This window comes from Callospermophilus lateralis, chromosome 12 (genome assembly GCF_048772815.1).
Source record: "Callospermophilus lateralis isolate mCalLat2 chromosome 12, mCalLat2.hap1, whole genome shotgun sequence".
NCBI classification, from domain to species: domain Eukaryota; kingdom Metazoa; phylum Chordata; class Mammalia; order Rodentia; family Sciuridae; genus Callospermophilus; species Callospermophilus lateralis.
This window is the reverse complement of record NC_135316.1, coordinates 14,063,430-14,069,696: the sequence shown is the minus strand read 5'-3', so window position 1 is coordinate 14,069,696 and position 6,267 is coordinate 14,063,430. Positions and strand designations below refer to the sequence as shown.

General features: G+C 37.2%; 1 pseudogene; it reads left to right on the top strand.

Moving 5' to 3' along the window:
* The first annotated feature begins 328 nt into the window (after positions 1–328).
* LOC143642372 (eukaryotic translation initiation factor 5-like) lies at positions 329–1,721 on the top strand (annotated as a pseudogene).
* Positions 1,722–6,267: the final 4,546 nt, after the last annotated feature.

Sequence of the window (6,267 nt, the reverse complement as noted above, 5' to 3'; positions counted from 1 at the left end):
ACATTCCAGAGGTCGCCAGGCTCGGTGCTGCTGGTGTGGACGCAGACGTCGCTGGGACAGTCCTTCCAGCTGCTCGGCAGCGGCACCTGCCTGGCCGCCCTCCACTCGCCCTCCCCGCCGCTCCGGACCCAGTTTCCAGCGCCTCTTCCTCCCAGTCCTGGGCGACCTGCGTTGGGTTTATGTCTTTATTTGACGAAAACGAGTTGTTGTGCAGCCATTGGTACCTGTATTGGGGAAACATAGCGTAGAAGCAAGGAGTTTACAGCCTCAGCGGCGAAAATTTTTTCATGTCGGAGACCAAGAACTCTTGCAGTCATTTATGTCATCCCTTCTTCTCCAGACAGAAGATACCAAAAAGTTGCAATCAAAGATCTCTTCATCTTATTGATAAAGCCACTAATAAGCCAAAATGTCTGTCAACGTCAACCGCAGTGTGTCAGACCAGTTCTATCGCTACAAGATGCCCCGTCTGATTGCCAAGGTTGAGGGCAAAGGAAATGGAATCAAGACAGTTATAGTCAACATGGTTGACATTGCAAAGGCACTTAATCGGCCTCCAACGTATCCCACCAAATATTTTGGTTGTGAGTTGGGAGCACAGACCCAGTTTGATGTTAAGAATGACCATTACATTGTCAATGGATCTCATGAGGCGAATAAGCTGCAAGACATGTTGGATGGATTCATTAAAAAATTTGTTCTCTGTCCTGAGTGTGAGAATCCTGAAACAGAACTGCATGTCAATCCAAAGAAGCAAACAATAGGTAATTCTTGTAAAGCCTGTGGCTACCGAGGCATGCTTGACACACATCATAAACTCTGCACATTTATTCTCAAAAACCCACCTGAGAATAGTGACAGTGGTCCAGGAAAGAAAGAAAAGGAAAAGAAAAAAAGAAAGGGCAAAGACAAGGAAAATGGTTCTGTATCCAGCAGTGAGACACCACCACCACCACCACCAAATGAAATCAGTCCTCTTCCACATGTTGTGGAAGAAGAGGAGGATGATGATTGGGGAGAGGATTCAACTGAAGAAGCTCAGAGGCGTAGAATGGATGAAATTAGTGACCACGCAAAAGTTCTGACACTCAGTGATGATTTGGAAAGAACTGTAGAAGAGCGTGTCAATATTTTGTTTGATTTTATTAAGAAAAAAAAGAAGAGGGTATCATTGACTCATCAGACAAAGAAATTGTCGCAGAAGCAGAAAGGCTGGATGTAAAAGCCATGGGCCCTCTTGTTTTAACTGAAGTTCTTTTTAATGAGAAAATTAGAGAACAGATTAAGAAATACAGGTGCCATTTCTTATGATTTTGTCACAATAACAAAAAAGCTCAATGATACCTTCTTCATGGTTTGGAGTGTGTGGTGGCAATGCATCAAGCTCAGCTCCTCTCTAAGATTCCACATATCTTGAAGGAAATGTATGACGCAGACATTTTAGAAGAGGAGGTCATCATCAGCTGGTCGGAAATGGCCTCTAAGAAATATGTATCAAAAGAACTTGCCAAAGAGATTCGTGTCAAAGCAGAACCATTTATAAAGTGGTTGAAGGAAGCAGAGGAAGAATCTTCTGGTGGTGAAGAAGAAGATAAAGATGAGAACATTGAAGTGGTGTACTCAAAGACTGCCAGTGTACCGAAAGTTGAAACTGTGAAGTCTGACAACAAGGATGATGACATTGATATTGACGCCATTTAAAAGAATGGATGCAACCTAGCTTAACAGCGTAATGCTGCAAATTTTTCTCCATTATCAGCCAGAAGTGCAACATGTATGTGTAAAATCTAAAATGGCTTAACATCATGCTACACTTTAATACTAAAAATATATTACTGTGAGTGGTCTGTAATTAGCCCAATGAGACATCTAGGAAGTCCATACACACATCAGTGAGCAAATGTAGTTTGCTTATTTATAGCATGTTTCTTTTGGAAAAACTAGTGGTGTACACATTTGGATCACATTTATACAGATTTAAAAATAAAGACTTGATTTTGGTCATTCTTCAGATTTTGGGCTCTGAATGACTTAGCTAAAGTAATTGGCTCCTTTTAAAAAGTGGTGCCATCATTTAACCTGACATGGTCCTTGGAGCCTGGTAGATTTTGTTAGGTGCTGAGACCATTCAGGAGTTTTCAGCAGAATGTAAACAAACTTGTTTGTAATGATCTTACTGAGCTGTTAAATCTAGTACTTTTGAATTTTTTTAGTCCCTCAAATTGGCATCTGTAATTTTTTTTGTGCTGAGATAGACTGATAATCAAATGACAGTGCAACATCTTGTTGAGAAATAAAATTAATCTGAGTGTCCTATAAATAATTTTAAGAACTAGTTTTGAAGTTTGGGGTTGTGATTTTTCAGTTCATGTACACTAGCCCCAAATTTTAGTCTTTGGAGTCATGTGCATTGCACGTTGGATGAGCCAGGGAAAAATTAATAAATTAACAAATAAGTATTTTAATGTGTATATAGTGATTGCTCTGTAACAAGAGAAAACTCAAACTTTGAGGTGTGATTAAATAATAAATTCTGATTTTATTTGGGGGAAACAGGGAAAGGTGCATTTAATATCTAAGAAGAACTCAGCAGTTTTTCAGCTTTTACCCTTAAGATTTAAATTATAATTTCAAAATGTTGAGACATTCTATCTTGTGTTCAGTATGTCGTGTACCCCCCCCCAAAAAAAAAGAAAAAAAAATATTGTGGTTTATTCAATGCCTTTTACATTTGGACATGTAGCTTATGCTGTTTTAGATTTTGGTTATTGCCTTGCCAAAAAAGTGTTGCTATATTTCAAACTGGATTTTTTTCCCTCAAAAAACGTCTTATTTAAAAAATAAACAAGTTAAAGGCATATTTCTACACACATTTCTCACCACTGGACAGATCTTCCAAACAAAAGTTGAATAAGGAAACTATAGAACTCAATAACAGAATTAATAACCTAGACTTAATTGACATATATAGAATATACCACCCAAGATCAAGCAGTTACACTTTTTTTCTCAGCAGCACATGGATCCTTCTCAAAAATAGATCATATATTATGTCACAGGGAAACTCTTAGACAATATAAAGGAGTAGAGATAATACCATGCATCTTATCTGATCATAATGGAATGAAATTGAAAATCAACGATAAAAGAAGGAAGGAAAAATCATGCATCACTTGGAGAATGAACAATAGGTTACTGAATGATCAATGGGTTACAGAAGACATCAAGGAGGAAATTAAAAAATTCATAGAGATAAATGAAAACACAGACACAACATATCGAAATCTATGGGACACATTGAAAGCAGTTCTAAGAGGAAAATTTATTGCTTGAAGTTCATTCCTTAAAAAAAGAAAAAACCAACAAATAAATGATCTCATACTTCAACTCAAAATCCTAGAAAAAGAAGAGCAAAACAACAGCAAAAGAAGTAGAAGACAAGAAATAATTAAAATCAGAGCTGAAATTAATGAAATCGAAACAAAAGAAACAATTGAAAAAATTGACAAAACTAAAAGTTGGTTCTTTGAAAAAATAAATAAAATCGACAGACCCTTAGCCACGCTAACGAAGAAGAGAGAGAACTCAAATTACTAGCATACGGGATGAAAAAGGCAATATCACAACAGACACTTCAGAAATACAGAAGATTATCAGAAATTATTTTGAATCCTTATACTCCAATAAAATAGAAGATAGTGAAGGCATCAATAAATTTCTTAAGTCATATGATTTGCCCAGATTGAGTCAGGAGGATATTGACAACCTAAACAGACCAATATCAATTGAGGAAATAGAAGAAACCATCAAAAGATTACCAACTATGAAAAGCCCAGGACCCGATGGTTATACAGCAGAGTTTTACAAAACCATTAAAGAGGAACTAATACCAATATTTTTCAAGCTATTTCAGAAAACAGAAAAAGAGGGAGAACTTCCAAATTCATTCTATGAGGCCAACATCACCCTGATTCCTAAACCAGACAAAGACACTTCAAAGAAAGAAAACTAGAGACCAATATCTCTAATGAACCTAGATGCAAAAATCCTCAATAAAATTCTGGCAAACCGGAAACAAAAACATATCAAAAAAATTGTGCATAATGATCAGGTAGGATTTGTCCCTGGGATGCAAGGTTGGTTCAATATACGGAAATCAGAAATGTTATTCACCACATCAATAGGCTTAAAAATAAGAACCATATGATCATCTCGATAGATGCAGAAAACATCCCTTTATGTTCATAACTCTAGAAAAACTAGGGATAACAGGAACATACCTCAATATTGTAAAAGCAATCTATGCTAAGCCTCAGGCTAGCATCATTCTGAATGGAGAAAAACTGAAGGCATTCCCTCTAAAATCTGGAACAAGACAGGGATGCCCTCTCTCACCATTTCTGTTCAACATAGTTCTCGAATCACTGGCCAGAGCAATTAGAAAGACGAAAGAAATTAAAGGCATAAAAATAGGAAAAGAAGAACTCAAATTATCACTATTTGCAGATGACAAGATTCTATACCTAGCAGACCCAAAAGGGTCTACAAAGAAACTATTAGAGCTAATAAATGAACTCAGCAAAGTGGCAGGATATAAAATCAACACGCATAAATCAAAAGCATTCCTGTAATTCAGCGACAAATCCTCTGAAATGGAAATGAGGACAACCACCACATTCACAATATCCTCAAAAAAAAAAATAAAATACTTGGGAATCAACCTAACAAAAGAGGTGAAAGACTTATACAATGAAAACTACAGAACCCAAAAGAGAGAAATAGAAGAAGATCTTAGAAGATGGAAAAATATACCCTGTTCATGGATAGGTAGAACTAACATCATCAAAATGGCGATATTACCAAAAGTTCTCTATAGGTTTAATGCAATGCCAATCAAAATCCCAACGGCATTTCTTGTAGAAATAGAGAAAGCAATCATGAAATTCATATGGAAAAATAAAAGACCCAGAATAGCAAAAACAATGCTAAGCAGGAAGTGTGAATCAGGCGGTATAGCTATACCAGACTTCAAACTATACTACAGAGCAATAGTAACAACAACAGCATGGTACTGGTACCAAAACAGGCGGGTGGACCAATGGTACAGAATAGAGGACACAGAAACCAATCCACAAAACTACAACTATCTTATATTCGATAAAGGGGCTAAAGCATGCAATGGAGGAAGGATAGCATCTTCAACAAATAGTGTTGGGAAAACTGGAAATCCATATGCAACAAAATGAAACTGAATCTCTTTATTTCGCCATGTGCAAAAGTTAACACAAAGTGGATCAAGGAACTTGATATCAAATCAGAGACATGGCGTCTGATAGAAGAAAAAGTTGGCTATGATCTACATACTGTGGGGTCGGGCTCCAAATTCCTCAATAGGACACCCACAGCACAACAGTTAATAACTAGAATCAACAAATGGGACTTACTCAAACTAAAAAAGTTTTTTCTCAGCAAAAGAAACAGTAAGAGAGGTAAATAGGGAGCCTACGTCCTGGGAACAAATCTTTACTCCTCACACTTCAGACAGAGCCCTAATATCCAGAATATACAAAGAACTGAAAAAATTAGACAATGAGATAACAAATAACCCAATGAACAAATGGGCCAAGACCTGAACAGAAATTTCTCAGAGGAGGACATACCATCAATGAACAAGTATATGAAAAAATGCTCACCATCTCTAGCAGTCAGAGAAATGCAAATCAAAACCACCCTAAGATACCATCTCATTCCAGTAAGATTGGCAGCCATTAGGAAGTCAAACAACAACAAGTGCTGGGGAGGATTTGGGGAAAAGGGTACTCTTCTACATTGCTGGTGGGACTGCAAATTGTTGCGGCCAATTTGGAAAGCAGTATGGAGATTTCTTGGAAAGCTCGGAATGGAACCAGCGTTTGATCCAGCTATTCCCCTACTTGGTCTATTCCCTAAAGACCTAAAAAGAGCACACTATAGGGACACTGCTACATCCATGTTTATTGCAGCACAAATTCACAATAGCAAGACTGTGGAACCAACCTATATGCCCTTCAATAGAGGAATGGATAAAAAAAATGTGGCATTTATACACAATGGAGTTTTACTCTGCATTAAGAAATGAGAAAATCATAGAATTTGGAGGGAAATGGATGGCATTAGAGCAGATTATGCTAAGTGAAGCTAGCCAATCCCTTAAAAACAAATGTCAAATGTCTTTTTTGATATAAGGAGAGTAACTAAGAACAGAGTAGGGATGAAGAGCATGAGAAG